The 27,836-nt window shown below is 39.9% G+C and overlaps 1 pseudogene; it reads left to right on the forward strand.

Annotated features, from left to right (window-relative positions):
• Positions 1-26,819, forward strand: part of LOC102835017 — a 74,818-nt pseudogene extending 47,999 nt beyond the window's left edge.
• The last annotated feature ends 1,017 nt before the right edge of the window (positions 26,820-27,836 follow it).

The raw sequence follows: 27,836 nt of genomic DNA on the forward strand, positions 1-27,836 counted from the left end.
GCGGAGGAGAGTGGGAAGAGGAGGTGGATGGCATGTAGGGGGATGAAGGGTTGTATGGAGAGGGGAGTGCAAGTGGGAGATGGGCATGGTCTGATGGGTCAAAAGAGGAAGCATCTGGGAGGGAGCTTGGGTCTTGGGTGGGGAGTGGTTTCTCATGGGCTAGAAGGATTTGAGAAGGGGAGCAAGTCAGATAGAGAGACGGATGAGAATAGAGAGAAAAGAAAGCCTGTACATACCCCTCAGGTTATTTGCCACTGCGCTGACAGAAGTTATCAAGGTCATGAACGAGGTTAAAATTGAAGGTGCCATTTAGAACCATTATCTTGATTACAGAAAAAGAATAAGTGTTGTGGCTTGATATCAGGTTGTAGCCCTAGCACCATAAGATTGCAAAGTCCAAGAGTGTGGAGTGAGGTAATTTAGATGGTGAGGTTCCCATGATAATTGTGGCCAGAGAGTTAGGATGAGGATCAGGAAGTCTCCAAGTAGAAGGGCAAAGAGAGGAGCATCCTCGTCTCTCTTGCCAGATCCCTGAGAGAAGAGAAAGGAATTGAGCTGATGGGGCATCCCCCGAGAGTAGAAATCCTGGGCAATGGGCTGAGATGAGTCCATCTGGCCTAGAGCTAGGACTTAGACTTGACAGCACAGAGGACCCAAGAGTGGGAAGCATTCCCAAACACTCACCCTGAGATTGTTGACAAGTGTGTGGCTGTAAAAGTCAGTAATGACACCAGATGAGGGCCCCTGTGTGGGTGTTTGGTCAGCAGGTTCAGGAGGGACAGTTTGGAAGCAGATAAACTAAGAGCTGGGGATCATTGTGGGTCTCAGTAAAGTCCCTTCCGGGTTTCAGCACCATAAATATGAAATGGAATGAGCCAGAACACAAACACCCACATGTAAGGCTTTATTGGAGGTAGGAAGGAAAAAGAGAGGTATTGCCGGGGGAAAGATTTTTATACTGATCGAAGAGGAGGGAGGGGTTGAGATTAGTGGAGGTAGGTGATAGGTTGACTAGGGATGACGTGCCAGTAGGGAGAGAGAAAGTTCCGATAGGGAGAGAGAAAGTTCTCGTAGGGAGAGAGAAAGCACAGTAAGCAGCCATTTTATTTTGCATGTGGCTGAGGGATTCTATCAGAACTGACTTGATGACATTTAACAATAACACAACAACAACAACAGAAGTATACAACTTGGCTGGACCATGATTTTCAGAGGTATGGCAGTTATTGAATGATGTAATGTGGCAGTTATATAATGATGGTCCATGATGTGATAAGCCAATCAGATGTAACTGAATTAGTTCGGATATCATTAAAAATAATAATAATAATAATCCCAGCCTACTGTCATCAAGTCATTTCCAATTCACAACCCTGTAGAGGGTTTCTGAGACTATAAATATTTACAGGATCAAATAGACTTTTCTTTCTCCCATGGAGCAGCTGGTGGGTTTCAATCACTTGGTGGGTTTGAATCGCTTTGGTGGATTTGAATCTCATGGGTTTGGACTGCTCATTGGGTTTGCATCATTTGGTGGGTTTGAACATCTTGGGTTTTAATTATTTGGTGGGTTTGAACCACCTGATGAATTTAAACCACTGACCTTGTGGTTAGCAGTCCAGTGCTTATCCTACAATATCACCAGAGCTCCTTTTGGGTAGGATACACTACACTTAATCCTGTCACATTTCTGACCTGATGCAAGGGGAGTTTCCGTGAGGTGTGTGGTCTGCAACATCTCTTATCCTACAAGACATAAAAGGAGACAGAGGCAAGCATAGTGCAAGGGACCTATTATCACCAAAACTAGAAGAGGCTGAGTGGAGTGTATCCTTTGGACCCATGGTCCCTTTGCTGTAAAACCCCTAAAATCAGAGGACACAGAAAGAAAAGGCCTTCCTCTAGAGCCAGTACTATGAATTTAGACTTCTAGTCCCCTAAACTAGGATAGAATAGGTTTCTGTTTGTTTAAGACATCCATTGTATTAGTGTCACTATTTAAATGAAGACACCCTCTATTTAAAAATAGAGTCCCATTGCAGATTCAAAGAAATTATCTAAGTCATGTTCTTGTTATGTGCTTTGAGTAAGTTCAGACTCATAGAAAGCCTGAATAGGGTTTCTAAGGAGCCAATGGCGAGTTTGAACTGCTGACCTTGTGGTTCAAGCTGACCTTGTTGTCCAGTGCTTTATCAGAGAGTGCCTTAATTAGTGCATGTTGTTGTTGTTGTTAAGTACCGTGGAGTCGGTTCTGACTCATAGTGACCCTACACAGGGATTCCAAGGCTGTAAATCTTTACAGGAAAAGACCACCTCATCTTTCTCCCACGGAACCACTGGCAGTTTCGAACTGCCAACCTTGAGGTTAGCAGGCAGATTCATAACCACTACGCTACCAGAGTTGGGCCTCCCTTAATCAGATGGTGATCTTAAAAATAAATAAATAAATAAATAAACTGAAATTTCTGCAAAGGTTAAAATAATACCTCGAGACTACACATGACCATCCTTCCAGAATTCCTACATCCACTGCCTGGCCTACCGACCTACTGATTTGGTGCCACAAGATTGCTAGAATTTCAACATTGTCACATGAACTATGGATTTCAGACTTGGTAGCCCTCACAAGCAGGACTCCTGGTGTGGCACTGGTAGGACAAGCACTGGATTGCTAACTATAGAGTGGCAATTCACACCTATCAGCTGCTCCTCAGAAACCCTACATAGGGTCGCTATGAATTGGAACCAACTTGGTGGCACTTAACAATAATACCAACAATCCTTACAATCAGACCCACATTTGGGAACACCTGCTAAATAAACTTCTTTTTACCCAGACATGAAAATCTAGACACATTTTGATTCCCACCCTCAGTTTCCATAGAAAGTCTGTTAACAAGTCCTATTATTCATTACTCCTAGTTGTTTGTTTGGAGTCCTGGTGTGGCACTGTAGATTAATACACTGAACTGCAAGATTGGTTTGAACCAAAAGGTTGCTGGTTCAAGTTCACCAGCCGCACCTCAGAAACCCTATACAGGATCTCTATTGGTCAGAACTCACTCGAAGGCAATTAACAACAGCAACAACAGTTTTTATTTTAACCATTCCTGTCATTTCTACCTATGGTTCAAATTCCCCCCACATTCTACTTATTTCTTCCATGATTCTATGCCTAACATCATCAATGATGAAATCTTCACTGGCTCTTCTGAAGATAACTATTTGTTAAACACGTATTGAATATTATATTTCAGGCCTTGGATAGACACTGAGGATACACTAGTAAGATATGACTTTGATCCTCAAAGAGTTTAACATCTAAGTAATATGTTTGTAGATGAAACCAAACTGGACATTAATGGCATTTACCTGACTGGCTTCCTGTATTACAGTCATAGCACACAGTGAAGAGCCACAACTTTGAGTCTAGTAGCTCCACTAGGAGCTGCAACTCTTGTCATCTAGGTATATGACTCAGGCCTGGACTGGTAATATTCATACAACTGTATTGTTAGGTACCATCGAGTTACTTCAGACACATAGTGATTCTGTTGTGTTGTTCTTAAGTGCTATCGAGTAGCTCCCAACTCATATTGACCTTGGAGCTGCTCGTGGATTTGAACTATTGGTCTAGTGGTTCATAGTACAGTGCTTATCCTAGATAGCCATACCAGGAATCCTCAAAGCAACCCAATGAAATGCTGCTCTATACTGCACTATCTCACAACTGTTGCTACATCTCAGTCATTGGTACAGTCACTGTGTCAAATCATTTCATTGAAGATCTTCCTATTTTTCTTGTAACTCTCTAATTTACCAAGCATAATGACCTTCTCCTGATAATAGATCCAAAATATGTGAGATGAAGTCTTGCCATCCTTGCTTCTAAGGAGCATTTTGACTGTTCTTCAAAGTCAGTTTTGTTCATTTTTATGGTAAGCCATGGTATATTCATACATTGACAGAGAACTTCCAGAGGTTCAAGCTGGATTCAGAAGAGGCCGTGGAATGAGAGATATCATTGCTGATGTCTGGTGGATCTTGGCTGAAAGCAGAGAATATCAGAAAGATGTTTACCTATGCTTTATTGACTATGCAAAGGCTATCGATTGTGTGGATCATGACAAGCTATGGACAACATTGAGAAGTATGAGTGTTCCAGAACACTTAATTGTACTTCTGAGGAATCTGTACCTGGACAAAGTAGCAGTTGTTCAAACAGAGCATGGGAACACTGAATGTTTTAAAATTGGGAAAGGAGTGCGACAAGGTTGTGTTCTTTCACCATACTTATTCAACCTGTATGCTGAGGGTTCTATGAAGAAAAATGTGGTGTCAGGATTGGAAGAAGACTCATTAACAACCTGCGATACACAAATGATACAACCTTGCTTGCTGAAAGTGAAGAGGACTTGGAAGATCAAAGAACACAGCCTTCGGTATGGGTTGCATCTCAATGTCAAAAAAACAGAGAATCTCACCAATGGACCAATAAACAACATTCTTATCAACAGAGAAAAGATTGAAGTTGTCAAGGACTTCATTCTTGGATCAACTATCAACACTTGTGGAAGCAGCAGTCAAGAGATCAGACGATGTATTGTATTGGGCAAATCTGCTGCACAGGAACTTTTTAAAATGTTGAAGAGCAGAGATGTCAGCTTGAGGACTAAGGTGCGCCTGACCCAAGAATTGGTATTTTCAATAACCTCATATGGATGCGAAAGCTGGACAGTGAATAAGGAAGATCATAGAAGAATTGATGCCTTTCAGTTGTGGTATTGGAGGAGAATACTAAAAGTGCCATGGAATGCCAATAGAACCAATAGATCTATTTTGGAAGAAGTGCAGCCAGAGTGCTCCTTGGAGGCCAGGATGGCTAAGCTTCGTCTCTCATACTTTGGACATATTGTCAGGAGAGAACAGTCGCTGGAGAAGGATGTCTTGCTGGGTAAGATGGAGGGTCAGAGAAAAAGACGAAGACCCCCAATGAGATGGATTGGCCAGGTGGCATCATTGATGGTGTCAAGTGTGGCAGTGGTGGTGGGGTTGGCCCAGGATCGGACATTGTTTCATTCTGCTGTGCATGGGGTCACTATGAGTCAGTTCCGACTCAATGGCACCTGCCAACAACAACAACAACAACAACATGGTATATTCTGTGACTTTTTCTAAGTCATTGAATTTGTTGTTGTTGTTATGTGCTGTGGAGTCAGTTCCAACTCATAGCGACCCTGCATAGAGTTTCTGAGGCTGCACATCTTTACAGGAGCAGAAAGCCTCATTTTTCTCCCACGGAACAGCTGGTAGTTTCAAACTACCAACCATGAGATTATCAGCCTGATTTGTAAGGTGAAGGGTCAGAGAAAAAGAGGAAGACCTCCAATGAGATGGATTGCCCAAGTGGCAGCATTGATGGACTCAAGTGTGGCAACAGTAGTGAAGTTGGCCCAGGATCCGGCAGTGTTTTGTTTTTCTGTGTATAGGGTCGATATGAGTCAGTACTGACTCGATGGCACCTGACAACAACAACAACATGATATATTCAGGAGTCCTGGTGTGGCACTGTGGGTTAATGCTCTAGACAGCAAAGTCATTTGAATTGCAAGGTCAATTGTTCAAGATCACCAGTGGTTCCTCGGAAACACTATACAGGGTCGCTATGGGTCAGAACCAACTCGACGGCACTTAACAACAACATGGTATATTCAAAATATGTCAGCAACTAAATATTCAATTGGTCAATTGGATCAGGGATGGCCATGTGCCCCACATTTGTCCCAGATTTTTTTATTGAAACCACCAGAAATCAGAATAACTCTCAATAGGAAAGCCTAGAGATGCCACAATCATGGATGTCAGTCTAGGGTCAAAGTTGTCCTGAGAAAAAAGCCTTATAGAGAAAGCAGAGTCAACTAATAGGATAAACAACACCTTCCTGTGCCATCAATCAAGCCCTTGGACCATGTCTCAAATTTCCCAGGTACATAACATATCCTACATAAAACAACCACAGCTATCATAATCATTTTTTTTTCAAAATTTACTTAAGCTTGTGGATTAGATTTAAATATTTGCAAGTAGAGTTCTACTGCAGATTCAAAGAAATTGCCTAAGTCATATCTGCTAAGGGCAGAAAAGGAGATTTTGTGAGAAATGGATTTAACAGAGAGGAGAGAGAAAATGAGGACAAATGATGTGAAAACGGCGATATGAAGAGCTTCAGTAAGAAAATATTTAAGGTTTATGATGGTTAACTCTGTGTATCAACTTGGTGAGGTGGTGGTTCCCAGTGGTTTGTCCAAACACTAGTCAAATTACTGTCATGGAGTAAATAAATTTAGTTGTCATAGTCAAGTCTGTCTTATGGTATCCCTTTGTGACACATAGTAGACCTGCTCCTCCATAGAGTTTTCTTGACTGGGATCATAAGCAAAATAGATCACCAGACTTTCCTGATGCTGTTGAATGGGCTATACCTGCCTTCCTATAGGTTAGTAGCCAAAAGTAAATGGTTTGCTCCACCCAGGGAGCTAGCGCCACATGATTAAATTAATTGGACTTTGGTAGAACAGATTCCCTTCCATAATGTAATAAAATATAATCATTTTTCATAATGCAATCTAATGTAATCAGTCAGTTAATGTCATGCTATTTTAGGATGGATTTTAAACCTATCACTTATGAGTTAAAAAAAGAAATAAAATAAAATAAAGATAAACACAGAGACATACAAGAAAAAACAAACAATATATGAAGATTCTCTACAGCAAAGGAATGCCAAGTATCCCAGGAAGTCACCAGAAACTATGAAAGAGGTTCACAGAAGAAATTGACACAGCAGAAACCATGATTCAAAATTTTAGCCTCCAGAACTGTGAGATAATACATTTGTTCTTTAATGCCACCCACTTGTAGTATTTGTGTTGAAGCAGAACTAGACAACCAAAACCAGGTTTTAATTATAAGTATATAAGCAAATCAGGGATACGTACAAAAATACAGAAGTGTGAAGCTTGAAGCCACAGACATGCTCCAAAGGACAGAGCAGGATACAGCACTCCCTGAGATTATGAGATTCTGCCGGTCAGGTCAAGAACATGGGCTTCTTAATAAGACCATGGATGGCACACTGAAATAATAACAACCTGGTTGGTGTTACCAGAGTCAAGAGCTCTGGACAATATCAGGTAAAATACTTAGCAGCTCCAGCTCTACTATTAGTTAACAACACCTTGTAGCAGCTCTAATTCACAAAATCTTGTAGCAAGGACTATTTCTTATAAAACATTGAATTGCTCATACTATCTGGCATGGAACTGACACAAAATATTATTTCCATAAGCAACTCTGACTCATATATATGTGATGCTATATTGTTTTCAAAGCATAAACAACAGCACTTAACAACACCAGTAGAAGCAGGGATAGTTGTGAACTCTTGTACCCAAGAATAGGTAATGGCCTTACCAGTCCTGGTGTGGCACTGTAGGATAAATGCACTGGCCTACAAGATCGGTATGAACCACACCAGCTGATCCTTGGAAATTCTAGACAGGTTTGCTATGAGTTGGAGCCAACTCAAGGGCATTAAACAACAATAGTCTACATGTCACTACTAAAAAATGACCACAGATATCCCTGCAATTCTTTCTAGTATAATTGAAATCATTTCTTTCATGGCAGTTAACAATTTTAAATCATCCATTTATTGGAATGTTGTTTAAAAAGACTGTCTTTAATTTTTTTTTTTTTTAACCCACTCTATAACTGATGCCTGTCCTAGAATGAGACCTCAGTCTCTATATAAGTTGAGTAGCAAAATGCTAATAGTAAAAAGACCAGGCTTACCATTTGAATGGAGACTGGTGGGGTTCCTGAGACTATGGGTCTTGGAACTGAACTCACCCCAATGGCTACACATTCAGCCATATTATTAAACAAATGATAGGTCAACTAGGTTTATAATTCCAGGGAGATATGCATTCCTTAGAATGATCAATCATATGAAATCAAAGGGCAGAATTTGCCCTGGGTTAAAGCTCAGTAGGCAGGAATGGATAGGGAAGGACAAATGAAAATAATAAACACAGGGAGGAAGTGGGAAGAGTGCTGTTATATTATGGATACTGCAAACAATGTCATGAAGCAAAATGTGTACAAATTGTTTAGTGGAAAACCAATTTGCTCTGTACACTTTCACTTATATCACAAGAAACAGCTAAACAAAGAAACAGACAAAATTGCACATAACTTCAATGAATAAATGCACAGAGGTATCACCTAACCATCCCAGGTTTTACTTGGCCATCCTAAAGTCTATGAATGTGTGTGTTTGCAGTGAGATTCAAATCTATGCCAAGAAGACAAAGTCTAAGGATCACACTTTGATCTCCTTCACCCTGGCATTCATGTTGTCCTAAACAACCTGGACAATGGTGTATATGGATGCATTTCTTCTTTGGAAATGATTATAAAGGCAAACATAAATTGATCTTAAACTGCTGAGCTCACACTTGCCACATTGAGTCCATGACCTTCCCTGATTCTTGGTGTAATCAATGATGTATGTGTTTGGCATAATAAAGTGTTGATTAAGAATCTACTTGCAATAAAGGCTGTAGAGGAATCTTAGGCCATCATACAGAGTATAGCTTTTGATCTTCTCATTGCAGATGGTGAAAATAAAAGATGAAAGGATGGACAGGGACTAATGAGATGAAGGCCTAGACTAGGATGGGAAGTTCACAACCAACAGGCAGAAACACATCCTGATACTGCTGCTGGGCATCCCTCTAAAGTGCAAATCTTACTTCTTTGCCCAGCCCAGACACCTTCAGGCAGGTGGGTGCACACACCCCAAAAAAAGTCCAGCCTCAAGACCACAGCTTTCCCACTGCACAGAGAGAAAGAGCCCCATTAATGCAAGGGCAAATCATTTGGATGCTGCTTTTGACTTCTGCCTGTGGATCCCAGCCCTAAGTTAACTTGTGCAGGACAATTAACTCCTGCCTACCCAGAAAGAAAAACAAAAACAAAAAACAAACAAACAAAAAAACAGGTTTGGCCTGACAGAGAAACCATAAGAACCATCTATAAAACTTCAATATAAAAAAAACACAACTGTTTCAAGAATCATGCTGTGCACATGCAGATACTTAACTAACCTTCACAGACAAAAATAGTAAATAATCTTTCTCCCACTAGCTACTCAATATCGATCTGTGCATCTCTACAGTGTCGACTATGGAAGGGGCCTGAGTGAGTGGACAGACCAACCCACTACTGGAGGTTTCTATGGTGCACACATACAATTACATCTATTTTCTAAAGTGGTGGTTCTTGTCTCTGTTTTTATATTGCTTTTACTTTTGGGCCTTATGTCACACATTTTTCCTGGAGGTGAGAGCTTTATGTCACTACATTATCCAAGAAGAGACAACAATCATGGCCAGATAGCCAAGCTACAAGCATACCTCACAATATTTCACCATTGAGATAAGAGCCAACAACAACTGTGAAACATTATATGAGAAAAGGGAAGCCTATTACCTAATCATATCCACCAGGAGACAAACAGAAAGTTTAATAACACAACAACAAACATCCATTTAAGCATTAAAAAACCCACACAGTTATAGGAAACGACTAACAAAAGATCTCAAACACAACAAATGATCTCAAAACATGACCCAAACCAGGAAAGAGTAACTGAGACAAATGCACTGGAGACAGCCAAAGACTCCCCAGAAGAGGTAGGGCAGGTTTGAGATTTGCCTTAAAAATAATTCAGAAAAATGATATGGAAACAAATCCAAATGTTCCAAAAAGGGGTGGAGGAAAACAAGGAAGAAGTCAGGAAAGTACTACAAGAACAACCAAACAAGATTGATACAGCACTGGAAACAATTCAAGACCTGCAAAAAGAGGTCCAGATGATTAATAATAAAATATCAAAAAATGGGCAGTACACTGAAAGGGGAGAGGAGCAGAATATAAGTGATGGAATCCAGAACTGGTAAACTGGAAGACAAATCTCTCAATGCTGGTAAAATAGAAGAGCAAGCAGAACAAAGGATAAAAAATCTGAAGAGAGTCTAAGATTCATGCTGGATAACAACTGAAGAATTATTGGCTTGGAGAATCAGAAAAGTCCACAGAGGAGATAGTTGAAGAGCTTCTGCAAGAAAATTTCCCTAACATCTTGTAAGATGACAAGATAAACATTCAATAAGCTGAATGTAATCCAGGAAGGATAGACCCCAAAAGAAAGTCACCAAGACATTTAATAATCAAGCTCTCCAATATCAAAGACAAAGAGAGAATTCTAAAAGCAGCCAGAGAGAAGAGAAGTGTCACTTATAAAGGCAAGCAAATCAGATTAAGCTCTTACTATTCACAACAAACCATGCAGGCAAGAAGGCATTAGGGAGACATATGTTGTTGTTGTTGTTGTTGTCAGGTGCCATCGAGTCGGAACCGACTCATAGCTACCCCATGCACAGCAGAACGAAACAATGTCCGATCCTGGGCCAACCTCACTACTGCTGCCACACTTGACGCCATCAATGATAACACCTGGCTGATCCATCTCATTGGGGGTCTTCCTCTTTTTCTCTGACCCTCCACCCTACCCAGCATGACATCCTTCTCCAACGATTGTTTCCTCCGGACAATATGTCCAAAGTAGGAGAGACAAAGCTTAGTCATCCTGGCCTCCAAGGAGCACTCTGGCTGCACTTCTTCCAAAACAGATCTATTGGTTCTTTTGGCAGTCCATGGCACTTTCAGTATTCTCCTCCAACACCATAACTCAAAGGCATCAATTCTTCTACGATCCTCCTTATTCACTGTCCAGCTTTCGCATCCATATGAGGCTATTGAAAACACAATGGCCTGGGTCAGGCTCACCCTAGTCCTCAAGCTGACATGTCTGCTCTTCAACACTTTAACAAGTTCCTGTGCAGCAGATTTGCCCAGTGCAATACGTCATCTGATCTCTTGACTGCTACTTCCGCAAGTGTTGATAGTTGATCCAAGAAGAATGAAGTCCTTGACAACTTCAATCCTTTCTCCATTGATAAGAATGTTGTTTATTGGTCCAGTGGTGAGGATTTTTGTTTTCTTGACATATACAAAATACTAAAAGAAAAAAAAAAAATGCCAACCAAGAATCATCTATCCAGCAAAACTGTCAAACAAATATGATGGAGCAATCAAAACATTCCAGGATAAACAGAATCTAAGAGATTTTATCAAACACAATCCACCACTTCAAAACATCCTAAAGGGAGTTCTTTGGACTGAAAAACAAAAAGAACAGACAACAACGAAAGATTGACAGGTGTGGCAACACCACCTGGAACTCAGTCCACATACAGCAGAGTCCCAAACAGAACAAAACTACAACAACTAATTCAAAGGAGCTGGGAGGTCAATGGAGGATCAAAATTATATCAATGTCAAAGAAGGGATAATTGTAGCAACAGAAATCCAGGTGGTGAGGATGTCAGGTAGACTACAGGACACAATAGATTCTCTTAAATGGAGAGAAAAGTTAATAAGTAACCCCAAAAAAAGTTAATACTTCACAATTTACCATGAAAATGAACTTCCAATCAGAACAAGCAAAGATGAAAACTAAGATGAAACCGACAAGAAATAGCACACACACACACAAAACAAAAAACAAACAAAAAAACTCAGCACAAGAAGGTATGCAGAACAAAGGAATGAATAGCACGACCAAAAAATTAACATAATGAAAGCAATTAATTGAAACCTATAGATAATTACATTGAATGTCAATTGATTGAATGCACCAGTGAAGTGACAGAGAGTGGCAGAATGCATAAGAAAACAAGACCCTTCAATATGCTGCCTGCAAGAGATACAACTTACACACAAACACAAAAACAGACTGAAAGTTAAAGGATGAAAAAAAATATATCAAGCTAACTGCTACAATAAACAAGCAGGAGTGGCAGTACTAATCTCTGAAAATTTAAACTTTAAGACAATAACCAGCATAAGAGATAAAGGAGGACACTATCTCATGATCAAAGAGTCAATTGAGCAAGACGACATAACCATAATAAATACCTATGCTCCCAATGAAAGAGCACCAAGATATATGAAGCAAACCTTACTAGAATTCAAGAAAGAAATAGATAAATTTACAATGAGTGATTTTAATATGCCAATTTCAAAAAGGGACAAAACAACCAGAAAGATACTTGACAAAGCTACAGAGGCACTAAACAACACAATCAACCAACTTGACCTCATAGATGTGTACAGAGTATTTAACCCAACAACAGCATAATATACATTCTTCTTCAGCGATCATGGAACATTTTCCGGAATTGACCCATGTGTTAGGTCACAAAGCAAGCCTCCATACATATACAAACATCAAAATACTACAGAGCATCTTTTCAGACCACAATGCAATAAAATTAGAAATCAACAATAAGAAGACGAAGGAAATAAAGTCGAATACATGGAAACTCAATAACACCCTGCTGAAAAGTGACTGGGTAGTAGAAGAAATTAAACATGAATTCTCTAAGTTCGTAGAAACAAATGAGAATGAAAACACAACATATCAAAATCTTTGGGACACGGTGAAAGTGGTGCTGAGAGGACAATCTATTGCGACAAATGCACACATCCAAAAAGAGGAAAGAACCAAAATTAACACATTAACACAGCATCTACAACAATAAGAAACAGACTAGTAGAGGGAACCTACAGTCACCAAAAGAAAAGAAATAATAAAGATAAGGGCAGAAATAAATGAGATAGAAAACAGAAAAAATATAGAAAGAATTAACAGGATAAGAAGCTGATTCTTTGAAAGGATTAAACAAATTGACAAACCATTGGCAAAACTAACAAAATAAAAGAGAGAGAGGACACAAATAACTTGCATTAAGAACCACATGGGCCACATCAGAATGGAACCAAACTAAATCAAAAGCATAATAACAGAATACTATGAAAAATTGTACTCCAACAAATTCTAACAATTAGAAGAGATGGGTATATTTCTTGAAAAACACGACCTACCTAAACTTACTCAAAGTGAAGTAGAAAGCTTGAACAGACCCATACCAAAAGAAGAAATTGATCACGTCATAAAAAAAAAAAAACTCCCAAATAAATGAAGTCCAGACCCAAATGGCTTCACTGGTGAGTTCTACCAAGAAATCAGGGAAAGAACTCTCACCAATTCTACTCAAATTATTCCAGAAAATAAAAGAAGATGGAGAGCTCCCTAATACTTTTTATGAAGCAAGCATCACCCTCATACCAAAACCAGGGAAGGACATCACTAAGAAAGAAAACTGTAGACCAATATCCCTCGTGAACAAAGACGCAGAAATTCTCAACAAAATCCTGGCCAACAGAATCCAGCAGCACTTCAAATAAATAATACATCATGACCATGTGGGTTTCATAAAAGGGATGCAAGGATGGTTCAGCATTAGAAAAACAATCAACATAATCCACCATATAAATAAGAAAAAAGAAAGGAACCACATGATCATATCGATTGATACAGAAACGGCATTTGACAAAATCCAATGTCCAATCTTGATAAAAACACTCAACAAAGTAGGAATTGAAGGGAAATTCCTCAACATAATCAAGAGCATATAGACAAAACCAACAGCCTACATCACTCTCAATGGAGAGTGAAAGACTGAAAACCTTCCCTCTGCGAATGGGAGCCAGACAAGGATGTCCTTTGTCACCACTCCTATTAAATATTGTATTGGAAATTTTACCCAGAGCTATATGGCATGGTAGAGAAATTAAAGGCTTCCAAATTGGCAAAGAGGAAATAAAACTCTATTTGCAGATGATATGATCCTGTACATATACAACCCAAAGACTCAGTAAAAAACAAACAAACAAACAAACAAACTACTAGACCTCATTGGAAGATTCAGCAAAGTGGCAGGGTATAAGATCAACATACAAACATTAGTTGGATTCCTCTATAGTATCAACGACAGCACTGAAAAGAACATTAGGCAAGCAATACCATTTATAGTAGCTGCTCAAAGGAATAAACATAACCAGACAAAGGACTTATACAAAGAAAATTATAAAACACTACTATAAGAAACCAAAAGAGACTTACAGAAGTGGAAGAACATACCATGTTCCTGGAAAGGAAGACTCGACATCGTGAAATTTTCAGTACAGCCCAAAGCAATTTACACATATAATGCAATCCCAATCCAGATTCCAAAAAACATTCTTCAAAGAGATGGAGACAATTACTAACTTTATATGGAAAGGAAAGAGACTCAGGATAAGCAAAGCACTGTTTAAGAAAAAGAACAAGGTTGGAGGCCTTTCGCTCCCCGATTTCAAAACTTGCTACATGGCTACAGTGTTCAAAACAGCCTGGTTCTGGTACAATGAAAGATACATTGATCAATGGAACAGAATCAAGAGTCCAGAAATTAACCATCCACATACAGCCAACTGATTTTCGATAAGGTGCCTAGGTATTTTACATGGAGAGGAGATAGTCTCTTTAACAGATGGTGCTGGCAGAAATGGAAAGCGATATGGAAAAGATTGAAACAAGACCTTTACCTCTGAAACAAGACCTTTACCTCATGTCCTATATAAAAATTAACTCAGCGTGGATTAAAGATCTAAATGTGAATCCCAAAATTATGAAGGTCATCAATGAAAAAATAGGGACAAACGTGAGGGCTGTAATTCAGGGCATACACAGACTACCAAACATTTTGAAAATTACACAAACAAAAGTGCACAGAATAGATGATTGGGATATACTAAAAATTAAAGTGAAAATCTTTTCTGTTTAAAATTCTCCAGTAGCAGTTCTTAGCTGTTGCTCTGGTATGCATCAACTGTGACGTGTGTCGCAATACAATTTGAAATAGAAATTGAATTTAGAAATAAAAGTTGTATACAATTAGCAAATTATCCAAAATCACTCCCATTCACTCAGTTCTTGAGTGAGAGGAAAAGCAAGGATACACTCTATTGGCAAGGAACTGTCTGTGACTCCAAACTGACCAAGGGAAGTATGTTGTACATGAATGCAGCTCACATGGGACGACTGCATAACATGGCTGGGACCACTGGCCCAGAAAACAAGGCCTGGTAATAAGACTCTCTGGGCTCAAGCTTTCAGTTCATCCATTCAAGTATTCTCTTCTACCATTCCTCATATCCCTCCAGTAAATCCATTCTTTTCTAATCTCCTATACATGTAATTTTTTCTGTGTCCCTGACACTCAGAAAACCTTTCTCCATTCTTCACTGGCTCATATTGCAAGTCTTATCCAAGGAGGCCTACCAGATTCCTTGAGCCACTGTTGTCTCTTGGCTCCTTTGATACCTCACACTTCAAGCCAATATGTCTCTTCATTCTAGTCTCCTACTCTGCCTCCTCCATCTCTATCCACCCTGATTTGGAATGCCCCAAGAATCATATTTCAGTCATCATCACTGTACTCTCCAGGTGTTTCTAGTAGTCCTCTGCCTTAACTGCCTTCTAGATGAAAAGGTGTACCAGGTGATGCAAAGAATTAATCCCTGGCTGCTAAGTGAAAGGTTTAAGGATTGAGTTCACCAAGAGGAATCTTGGAAGAAAGAACGGGCAATCCAGTTCCTAAAACTCAGCCATTGAAAACTGTGTGGAGCACAGTTTTCTTCTGACAAACTTGGGTCACCATCAGCCAGTCTATTCAATGGTTGCTGTTGTTATGTGCCATGCTGGTTGGAAAATAACAACTTCCAAACATCATTCTGAAGCTCTGAATTCTCTCTAGACCTTCATGGTCCAAACTACTTGCCACGTATGCCTATGGCACTCTTGAGATGTGGCCAGGTTCAAAGATATGTTAGAAGTGTAAAATGTACTCCAGATTTTAATGATTTACAAAAATAAAGCAATATATTTCATTAATAATTTATATTTCCTACATGTTGAACTGAAGATACTTTGAATATATTTTATTAAAGTTAATTTCACTTGCTTTTATCATTTTTTAAAGTTTTATTGTGAATTGAGTGATAGTTTACATGGGGGAACATCAGTTCATTTCATTGCAATGATTACAATCCCCTGCATGTTTCATCATTCAACAGTATTTGTTTCTATTACCTGTTTTTTGTTTTTTTGTTTTTTGTTTTTTTGTGTGTGTGTGTTTTGGGGATATGCACCAAAACACTCAGGAATATACAATCATTCAAACAGCCAAGGGGCACACCCTGTTCTCCCTCCACCAGCACACATCCCCTCTCCCTCCATGAGTCTAGAGTCCTCAGCTGCTCGGTCTCTCCACCTCATCATCTCTGCCTCCATCTCTGGCATTGCCACTTCTCTGGGTAAGGTCCCACTCTCCATTCCTACTCTTCTCCTTTGATGGTCCCAGGGTCCTCCACTCCGGGACTGTAAGATCAGCCACTCACACCATTTTGCTACCAAACTTCTACCTGTAGTTGTGACAATCACAATTTCACTTGCTTATTTTTATGTTTTTAATGTGACTATTTTTGTTGTTGTCTTATGTTGGCCAGTTGATTCCAACTCATGTAAACCCATGTGTTATGGAAAAGAGCTGGTCTTTAAGGTTTTCTTGGCTGCAATCTTTATAGAAGCTTAATATGAGGCCTTTTCTTCACAGTGCCATTGGTTGTTGGTGGTAGTTATGTGCAGTGGAATGAGTTCCAACTCATAGCAACCTTGTATAGTGTTTCTGAGACTGTAAATCTTTATGGGAGCAGAAAGCCTTATCATTCTCCTGCAGAGTGGCTGGTAGATTCAAACAGCTATAGGATAAGCACTGAACTGTTAACTGCAATGTCAGAAGTTCAAATCCATCAGTTGCTTCTGTTAAACCCTTCACAGGGTAGTTATGATTTAGAACCCACTCAACAGCATTTAACAACAAAAACAGTAGCAGTAACCTTTCATTGTCTTCTCCTCCAGGTTTGGTAACAACTAGTAAACATTTGTCTCTATACACTCACATATTTTAGATATTTCATGTAATTGAGATCATTCAACTTACACATACCTGACTTATTCCACTCAAATCGTCATTTTCAAGTTTCAGCCTTGTTGTAAGCTGCAACAGAACTTCATTTCTCTTTATAGTTGAGTAATTGTTGTTGCTGTTAAGTGTCCGTTGAGTTGGTTCTGACTCATAGCCACTATTTATGGGGTTTCCAAGGAGCTGCTGATGAGTTTGAACCACTGACCTTGAGGTTCAAAAAGGCCTTGCAGTCCAGTTCTTTATTCTATAGCATCACACCAGGACTCTGAGCAACAGTCAAGTGTATGTATATACCACAATTTGTTCATCCATTTATATGTTGATGGATACTTGAGTTGCTTCCACCTTTAGACTAGTGGCAAACAGTGCTGCAATGAACATTACTATACATGTATCTGTCTGCATCCCTTCTTTCAAGTCTTTTGAATATATATCTAACAGTGGAACTTCTAGATTGTGTGTTAATTCTATGCTTAACTTTTTGAGGAACAAAAAAAAAAACTGTTTTCTACAAAGACTACAATGTTTTACAAGCCCATTATTTTACAATCTCAACAATGCATGCCGGTATGTTTTGAGTCTGATCACAGTTCTCAGAGCTAATTGGTTGCTGCAGAACACACTCTTAGGCTTACGACACAGACACTGTTCTTTTGGTTGTCAGCCATCTCTTCCCAGCTGTGTGCAACCTAAAGGCTTGGAGAGCCAGGCAAAGATAAACCTGGAGAAAAAAAAGAAATGACCAAAAGTGCAGACAAGCACTTCCTGAGTTCTTTACAACTTTTCACCATTTGAGTCAACTCTGTTTCAGGTCCATCTGTATTTCTGCCCTTGGAGTCCAGAAAGTAGCTCTGGTTCTTTATAATACATTCTCCTTTCCTGTGTGAGTCAACCACCATGAGCATATGCTTTTTGTAATGAAGACTCCTTATAAATACTGGCTCACAGCAGAAAGAGAGTGCAGACAGCCTCCTCTCCCCAAGCTATTCAAGGATTCAGGTTTGAAAAACACAACCTGTCCCCAGGATCATCTCAGCCTTAGAAAATAAGAAGTAGTTTCTCTCTGCAAAAAGGTAGAGGGAATGACTACCTTCCCCTTTGATTGCTCAATGCTGTGGCTCAAGGCTGTTATTGTTAAGTGTCAATAAATGGGTTCTGACCCTATATAGGGCTTCCATGGAGTGGCTGGTGAATTTGAACCACTGATATTACGGTTAGCAGTCCAGTGCTTATACTATAGCGCCATACCAGGAGTTGTTGCCCAAGGCTAGGAGCCCAATATTTTAGGTCTTCAGGGTTACTGATGTGAAGAAAATTGTGCACATCTTTGTGTATGCAGTAAGTGCACACCTTCCTCAAAGCTGAATGTGAATCACAGTTAAAAAAAAAAAAAATGTAGTCCCATTTTCCCACTGACTGCAGCTATTTGCTTGGATGAGTTTTCTCTTCCTCTTTTATTTATCTGTGATTGGCATTCGAAGGCTGTAACTGTAACTTTACATTTTTTCTCCTTCCCAAGTGGCTCATCATTAATCAATGAGCAAAATTTTCATTCAGAGCATGTTGTACATAGGACATTGTTTCTAATCTGTAAAGAAGATAGGGAATACATCAGAGGACCCCACTATCTGTGAATCCTCTATAAAGCAGTGTGAATAGCCAACCTCATATTTATCTATTCTGCAAATTCAGGTTTTCTTCTATCATGTTTTCTCAAAGAGGTATCCATATATAATGAGCAACCTAGCTAGGTTACCATAGAAATGGAAAGTGATAAAAGGATGTTTAGAAATATAAGAGCTTCTATAAATCCTCCTCAATGACATCAATCACAATTGTTTGGAACAATAATTGAGGATATTCATGATGTGCTCCCCAAAATAAGCACAGATAACATTAATCTGCAACTCATAACAAAGCAAGAACAATCTAGGAAAAGGGTAATGATGAGTTTTAAAAACAAATCATGTTACACAACATAATTTTTCTTTGTGATAGAAGATAAATATCTACAAGTGAAGGACCCTAGGTCAGCCATCAACATCTCTGGATCTAGACTCTTCCATACCCTGATTCCTGGTCTGAGGCTTCCAAGAAACTCCAGGACCTGCCTAAGTAGCCCCAGCCCCAGTCTCAGCCCCAGCCTCAGCCCCAGCCCCAGCCCCATGTTAGAAATGTCAGTTATTCATTGTCTACCTGGTCTCACAAAGGATTCAGAAGCACCTGGCCAAATTTCACACAGTTCAAAAGGTAAAGATGAAAAAGTGAAGAAGCATTAGCACAGAAGGCTTATTTTAGAATGTCTGTCTGCAATAACAGAAATGAACCCAAGCATCTTAAAGTCTTAGTGTTGCAGTAACAAAAATATCACAATGTGGGTGCTTTTAAAGAACAAAAGCCAATTTTCTCAGTTTTGATTTTGCTGCTGTTAGGTCTCATAGAGTTGGTTAGGATTCACAGCCACCCTATGCACAACAGAACAAAACACTGCCCAGTCCTGCACTAGCCTCACTATTGTTGTCATGTTTGAGCCCATTGTTGCAGCCACTGTGCCAATACATCTTGTTGTGGGGGTTGTCCTGTTTTTTAGTGATGTAACGAAGGTTGGAGTTCAAGCTCACCAGCTGCTCCTCAGAAACCCTATACAGGGTAGCTATGAGTCAGAACTATCTTGACGGCACTTAGCAACAATAATAGCAACTTTGCCAAGCATGATGTCATTTTCCAGGGACTGGTCCCTCCTGGTAATATGTCCAAAGTATATGAAATGAAATACTGTTATCCTTTCTTCTAAGGTACATTTTTCCAAGACAGATTTGTTTGTTCTATTGGCAGTTCATGGCACTTTTAATATTCTTTGCCAACACCACAATTCAAATGCACCAATTCTTCTCCAGACTTCCTTATCTATTGTTCATCCTTAACATGCATATAAACTGAATGAAAATACCATGGCTTGGATCAGGCACACCTAAATCTTCACTTGACATCTTTGTTCTTTAACACTTTAAAGAAGTCTTGTGCAATAGATATGCTTAATGCAATTTCTTGACTACTGCTTCCAAGATAATTGATTGTGCATTCAAGCAAAATGAAGTCTTTGATAAATTCAATCTTTTCTATATTTATCATAGTGTTGTTTATTGGTCTAGTTGTGAGAATTTTTGTTTTCTTTACACTAAGATGCAATCCTTGTTGAAGGCTGTAGTCTTTGATCTTCATCAATAAGTACGTCAAGTGTTTTTTTTTTGCTTACCACAAGCAATGTTCTGTTATCTGCATATTGCAGGTTGTTGATGAGTCTTCCTACAATCTTGACACAATGATCTTCTTCATATGATCCAGTTTCTCAAATGACTATCTCAGCCTACAGATTGAATACGTATGGTAAAAGGATACAGTCCTGATGCATGCCTTTCCTGATTTTAAACCACTCAGTACCCTCTTGTTCTAACAGCCTCTTGGTCTATGTATAGGTTCCTTATATGCATACTTGTTTGAAAATTCCCATTCTTCACAATGTTATTAATAATTTGTTATGATCCACAAGTTGATTTAACACAATTAAACATCTTTCTGTTATTCTCTGCTTTCATCCAATATTTGCCGAGAGCCTACCCCAGCGTACTTAGTTCAGGTTTTTTTCCGAAGACGTGTGCGGCATCGGCGATAAGGGATTACACGGAGTCATGGGTCATGATAAATTCAAAATCTTATTACATGCTTTATTCTTCTCATTTCTACACTACTCTACTAGTCTATTTCTCTCATTCTTTACTGCCCTGCTCATTCTTTACCCTCCTGCTCATTCTTTGCTCTCCTGCTCATCTCTTCTGCTTCTCTCCCTTCCCCTGCTCCTACTTTCATTCTTTCCTCTCCTGCTCATCTCTTCCACTTCTTTACTAGCTTCCCCTCCCTCCATTTCTTTACTGTCTCTTTCTCTACATTACTCTTATTCTTTTTCTTTCTACACAACTACTCCTAATTATCTACATTACTACTTTCACTACTCCACTCCCCTACTTCTTCTCTACATTACTCCCTCTATCCTCCCTCCATTCTTGTCTCCTTCTACTTTCCTCTACTTACTCTTACCTCTAATTCTTGCCTCTGCTTCTTCTTACTTCTACTTCTTGCCTCTATCCTTACTTACCTCTACTTACTTCTTACTTACCTCTACTTACTTCCTCTATTCTTACTTACCTCTATTTCTACTTACTTCTACTTCTTGCCTCTATTCTTACTTACCTCTACTTCTATTTACTTATTCTATCTTACAACCCGCTTATATACCATTACAAAAAACATTGCTTTCATAGTAATCAATGACATCAAAATACAATCTATCTTGGGGCACATTCCTTACGGTTTACAACAGGGATGAAAAGTTACAGCAAAGAGACATTATCTCAACACATAGGAGACATTCAGGCACATTGAAACCTTTTAGTTAAACATTTGTTCCTACATAAATCTATTCTTTTCTCTGAGAAGCAAGTTAACCTTCACATATGTTTCTTAACCTCTATCTATTGAGTCTTGTTAATTTTAGTTGTTGGGTGCAATTAACTCTCCATTAACTTCTTCCATACACTATCTGTTTATTGTTGTTGTTGTTGTTATGTGCCATCGAGTCGGTTCCAACCCATAGCAACCCTGTATAGGGTTTCCGAGGGTGTAAATCTTTATGGGAGTAGAAATCCTCATCTTTCTCCCGCGGAGCAGCTGGTAGTTTCAAACCGCTGACCTTAAGGGTCGCAGCCCGATTCGTAACCACTATGATAGCCTACAAAAACATCACTTATCAGGGAAACCAAGGCTATGAAAAACAACTTCTCTAATTTACTGATCATTAATTTAAGAACGTCTAAGTCAGACTTTTTATTTAGTATCTGTATATACCCATAGCCTTTATCTATAGTCTGAATGTTTTTAGAAATTCTTGTACTCACAGCCCTTATTTATGGCTGTGGGATTCTTTATTGCCTTAAACTAAGGCTACAAGGAAGAATGTTTACAATCACTAAACTTAAGCTGGTAGTAATTCAATTGACAAATCCTGTCTCCTAGCAGTCTTAAGAGCATTGTTAATATAAGTATTAAAATTACCTATGATTACAAGTAGAATAAAATGTAGCTAATGTGTGGCTTCTAACTTTTAATAAAAATATACTAAAGTGTAGGAGAGTCAAAGATCTAAAGTAAAAAGGATACTAATAAAATCATGAATAAATCAGAGAATGATTTAACAAGAGAAAAATTTAACTAGGGGTCTGTGCATAGAAATAACTTTGCGGCTCTGCCATGCAAAGAAAATAATTAATCGTAGCTCTGCTAAAACAATGAATTCTTCTATGCCCAGGTTTCCCCATGTCTCATTTATTTAATTCTTCGATTAATATGTCTCAATTTATTTATTTTAATTCCTTAATTAATTATGCCTGTTGCCAAATATTCATCTGACTTCAGCAACCATCTGCCTTGTTCCATGTCCTTTTCTGAATCTGACTTGAATTTTTGGCATCTCCTTGTCAACATACTGTTGTAACCATTTTTAAATTGTCTTTGGCAAATTTTTACTTGCATTTAGTATTAATGATATTGTTTTATAATTTCTGCATTCCATTGGGTCACCTTTCACAGTTTACTGTTGTTGTTCAGTGCCTTTGTCAGTTCTGACACATAGTGACCCTGTTATAGGGTTTCCCAGGAGTGACTGATGAGTTTGAACCACTGACCTTGTGGTTCAAACCAACCTTGTATTAGCCCACAGCACTACACCAGGAATCTCAGAGTGAATAGGAGAAATCCAAATGCAGGGCACCGGACGTAGGGGAAGCCTCTCTCTCTATTGGCTCCAGGGGAAGACCTTTGTCTCATCTTGTGTAACCCCATAATTCCTCAGTTCCTTGATGATCTTCACATGGCATCTATCTTCTATCACTCTACCTTGTTGGTGCTTGCTTGTCTTTGTGTTTCTGTTGCTTCTTTTAGCTGGGAAGTGATTAGGTTAGAAATACCTTACACTAATATGACCTCCTAAAATAACAAGGAGTATCCTATGTTCAAACATGATCACATTAACAAGTATAAAGTTTAGGATTCAACCAACCCATAACACCAAGCTAGTTTTACCAAAAAAAAAAAAAAAAGTGGGGATTGTTGCTATAAAAATACAGGAGTACTGAAGATTGAATCTGTGGAACCCAAGATCAAGAAAGAACTCTGATCCCAAAAAGGATGTCAGGAAGTACTTGCTACCTGCCCTTTAACTCTGTTTCTCTTGATACAACTATTTCATTCCTGTTTCTTAGAAAACTTTCCTTCTTGCTGTCCACATGGTTACCTGCAGCTTCAAAATCTGTTTCTTCAGGTTCTAGTCACATGGAGAGATGCAGACTTGTTCTCAGTCCAACACCAAATTCCAGGAAGAACTGTGATTTGCTCAACCTTATAGCTGCCAAATTACTTAATAACTAAGACCAAGTTGGAAATTTGTATTAAAGTGGTGACTTAGGTCCACTAGTAGGAGTGAGCAAGATAAGCTAATATACCCTGGCATTCCACTGTATCATTACAAAAACATAAGCAATATAATTAAACAGTTGATATTGTTAAGTGCCATTAAGTCATAGCAAACCTGTATAGGGTTTCCAGGAGCTGATGGTGGGTTGAAACCATTTTAGTCAAACAGACTTTGCAGTACAGTTCTTATACACAGAGGCCACATCAGGACTCCAGCTCATCTGTTGAGTGTACCAGGACATAGTGGGTGTGGGGCATGCTGGACCCAGAGAATTCTGAGTCAGAGGTGACACACCTCCATTGGCTCTGCCTGCTGCCTGCCAAAACAAGGCCTGTGGCCACGTGGAGCAAAGTGGGCGGGTTTTTTATGGAGCCACCCTAGAGGCAGGCATAGGAATGGCCACAGGTTAGTGACCAATACATGGGACAACCCCAGACATGCCCTTCCTTGCTTTCACAGAGGGTCAAAGCTTCACTCTCAGAGCAAGTATAGCAGCTGAGGCCAAGCCCAGTGGGTGGGATGTGACAAGACCTCACCCAGATAGGGAGTAAGAGACCATTCTAAGAGAGTACCCCTCAGTGGCACGCAGCCCACAGACTGGTGCAGAGCCAAGGCAGATCATCTCTGGTCCAAGAAGCGGTTCTCATCCAGGTTCAACCCTGAATAGCAAGTTGGAGTGGGTGACAAAACAAGAGCACAGGCCAATTAGTGCATGAAAATACACAATTATGCCCCTGTCACTTGCTACAGTTTTTTATTGTTAAAGTGTTCTGACTCATAGGAACGCTATACACAAAAGAGTGAAGCAGAACGGCTGGGGCAGGACTCCGAGGGCCTAAGGGAAGCCGGGCCAAAAAGTGGGGAGAAGAGAGAAAGACTGGAGGCACCTGGGGACAGACGTGAAAGCAGCCTGCTCAAAAGTGTGCAGAGGGCCCCGCCCACTCCCCCTCCTGGCGGGCATTCAGGGAGCCAGCCTTGGAAAAGTTTGGCTAGGGCTGCCCTGGTGGTGTCCACGGCTGCTCATCCAGCGGTGCCCATGGCTGCTCATCCAGCGGTGCCCATGGCTGCTCATCCAGCAGTGCCCAGGGACTGAGCCAGTCTACTTTCCCTCAGGCTACGCTTTGTGTCTGGCGTTTGATCCTCAAGCTGCGTCCCACCACCTTCTGTGGTGGCCACTGCTGAGGCGTTAGTTTAGACTAAAGAGACGATGAGTAGGAGACAGTTGTCATGTGAGTGACAGTGGCTTGGCGTCCAGATGGGACCACAGGAAACAGGATGTGCTCCCGAAAGCAAAAGTGATTCTTCCAGACGCTGCTACTGCTGACAGTGGTGTTCAGATTTCTCTACGTGTGTGGCTGTGCTATGAGCTGCAGACACAGCTGTGGAAAGCAGAGGCTTTGGCTCTCAAATACCAGGAGCACCAGGAGTCCTTTTCCTCCCAGTTACAAGTTTAGAGGAATCCCAGCAAAAGAAAAGACTTGAACATAAAAAAGCCAAAGGAGATTTCCTTGTTTGTAAGTTAGAAGCACAAGAAACACTTAATAAAGGATGACAAGAGTCCAATAGCAGATACAGTATACTAAATGCTCAACATCACATGTTGAAAAGTCAACATGAAGAGTTGAAGAAGCACACTGACTTGGAAGAGGAGCATCGCAAACAGGGAAGACTTCAGTAAAACATTCAATAACCATAAGCAGAAGTACTTGCAGCTTCAGCAGGACAAAGAACAAACTGCCTAATTTGCAAGAAGAGAATAGAAAACTAAGGAAAGCACACCAGGACATGCATTCTCAGCTTCAAGATGTGAAGACTCAAGTTCCAGAATATAAACTGAAATATACTCTAAATAGGAGTCCAAGCTTTTGAAAACCTGAGCAGTCATGGAGCAAACTATTCCCCTGGTGCACATTCTCCACAAGGTTATAGCACAAACAAGAAGCCAACCAAAGAGCCACTATGTCTCGAAAGAGTGATGTGGGGCAGAAGCATGAAGCAGTCCCTGGAAGAACAGAAGAAACTAGTCCTTATTCTCCCCTCACCCAACAGAAGAGGGCAGAATTTCAGGCTCCAGCAGAGCTGAAGCAAGAAGATGCTGAACCCAGAGAGACCAAGCAGTGCCAGGTGGAGGATGAGCACAGAAAGGTGCTTGTAAAGGAAGAAATGGTGCAGGTTGGGCAAGCAGAACATCTAAAGGAGGAACACAATCCATCACCAGAGGAGCAGGAGCAGGAGTGGAAGGAACATCATGGACAAGAAGCAGCCAATCTTCTGGGAGGGCACACTCATGCTGAGGTGTATCCTTCTGCCAAGCCACTTACTAAATTCCCATCGCCATTTGAGGAGCAGTTAGAACAGCAGAGACTGGCAGCAAAGTGGACAGAGGAGGCCCAGCAGCTAAGGGAATATCAGGAAGCTTTTCATTAGCAGAAGCTACAGGAACACCTGTTATGCCAGTGACAGCAACAGCAGAAGGAGCAGCAACTTCTGGAGAGAGAGCTGGCCCGGGAGAAAGAACTGACCTGGCAGAGGCAGGCAGAGCACAAGGAGGTCCAGCAACAGTGCCAGGAGTAGCTACCACAGCAAGCTCACTATGATGCTATGGATAATGAGATTGTTCAGGGTGCAGAGGATAAGGGGATCCAAGAAGAGGAAGGAGGTACCTATGATAGAGATAACCAGCATCAGGATGAAGCAGAAGAAGACACAGAAAATGGACATGAACCTTGAGAACAAAGGCCCTAAGAAGCTTACCCAGATTCTAATGCAGATACAGTAGCTATAAAAGGATATAAAAATCCAGCAGATGACCATAAAAATCAAGGTGAAGATGAATTTGCAGAAGGCCAACAAGTAAGAGAAGAAAATCTGCCAGATGAAAATGAGTAGCGTCAACAAAGCAGTTAAAAGCAAGAGAATGTAGAAATGGAGGATCATTCGGTGATGGTAGGAAATCCAGACTAGCAGCAGGGAGATAATGTTGATGAATAGTACCAGGAGGAAGGATAAGAGGACATTCAAGAAGGTTTGACTGAAGAGAAGAAACAAACGGATTTGGAACATAATGCTGAAGAGACCTTTGATGAAAATGCTGATGAGAAAAACAACAATGGAGAAGAACAAGAAGCTAGAGAGGACAACCATGCAAAGGCCAAGATGAACACTATGACGAAGAGGAGGAAGAAGATGGGGCTGCTGTTGCTGAAAAATCACACTGAAGAGCTGAACTGTAGCTGTGCACAGTCTCACAGACAACACTCAACCAAGGGATTCTTCTCAAGCTACTCAAAAATAAATCTGCCTACTGAACTCTAGGATATTTAATTGCAGAAATTAAGAATTTAGACTTTTTAAAAAACTTTTTTTTAGAAACACTCATACATTTATATGAATATATTTTGATAACCTAGGTTAGAGTTTCTTTTATATTCAAGCTAAACAGGAACAAAAAGAAAAACAATAAAGCAAACCTTAGGCAACAAATCTCATTTTTCATAAATTATGAACTGTTGAAAAGAACATCAATTTTGTGTATGTTTCAACTTGTTACTTTTCTGTCTTTGTAGTTTCCAGATGTTCTGTTCAACTTTGATGAAGGATAGGATATAAAAACACTGAAACCACAAGATGCTGTACAAATTTAAGGAGAAAAATCTATTTGTTAATTATTGCCCTTCCCATGTTCTGATATAATATTCATCAGTCTGTGTGGTTCTAAGGAAGAGTGGTGGTGTGGTGGGTTAAGTGCTGGGCTGTAATGAAGTCAGTGGAACAAACCCACCAGTCACTCTGTTGGGAAAAGATGAGACATTCTTCTCCGATAAAGATTTACCATCTTGAAAACCCTAGGGAGCAGTTTTCTTCTGTCCTACAGTTACTCCATGAGTTGTTATTGACTCTACAGTAGGGGGTGGTTGGTGGTGTATGTGTGTTGCTGGGATGATATCTATGTACAGAATGGCATCCAATTGGAAAAGCTTTTTGTTTTTTTCAGAGTAAAGACATTTTTCAGATCAATTATAAAAATGTTTGGCATTACTTAAAAGTCATAGCTGTTCTCCTACATTACTCTCAATGGAGAGAAACTGAAAGCCTTCCCTCTGAAAACAGGAACTAGACAAGGATTCCCTTTTTCACCACTCCTATTCAATATTGTGTTGGAAGTCTTAGTAAGAGCTATACGGCAAGATAGGGAAATTAAAAGCATCCAAATTGGGAAAAAGGAAGTAAAATTCTCCCTATTTGCAAAC

The sequence above is a fragment of the Chrysochloris asiatica genome, unplaced genomic scaffold, assembly GCF_000296735.1.
Source record: "Chrysochloris asiatica unplaced genomic scaffold, ChrAsi1.0 scaffold00208, whole genome shotgun sequence".
Taxonomy (NCBI): domain Eukaryota; kingdom Metazoa; phylum Chordata; class Mammalia; order Afrosoricida; family Chrysochloridae; genus Chrysochloris; species Chrysochloris asiatica.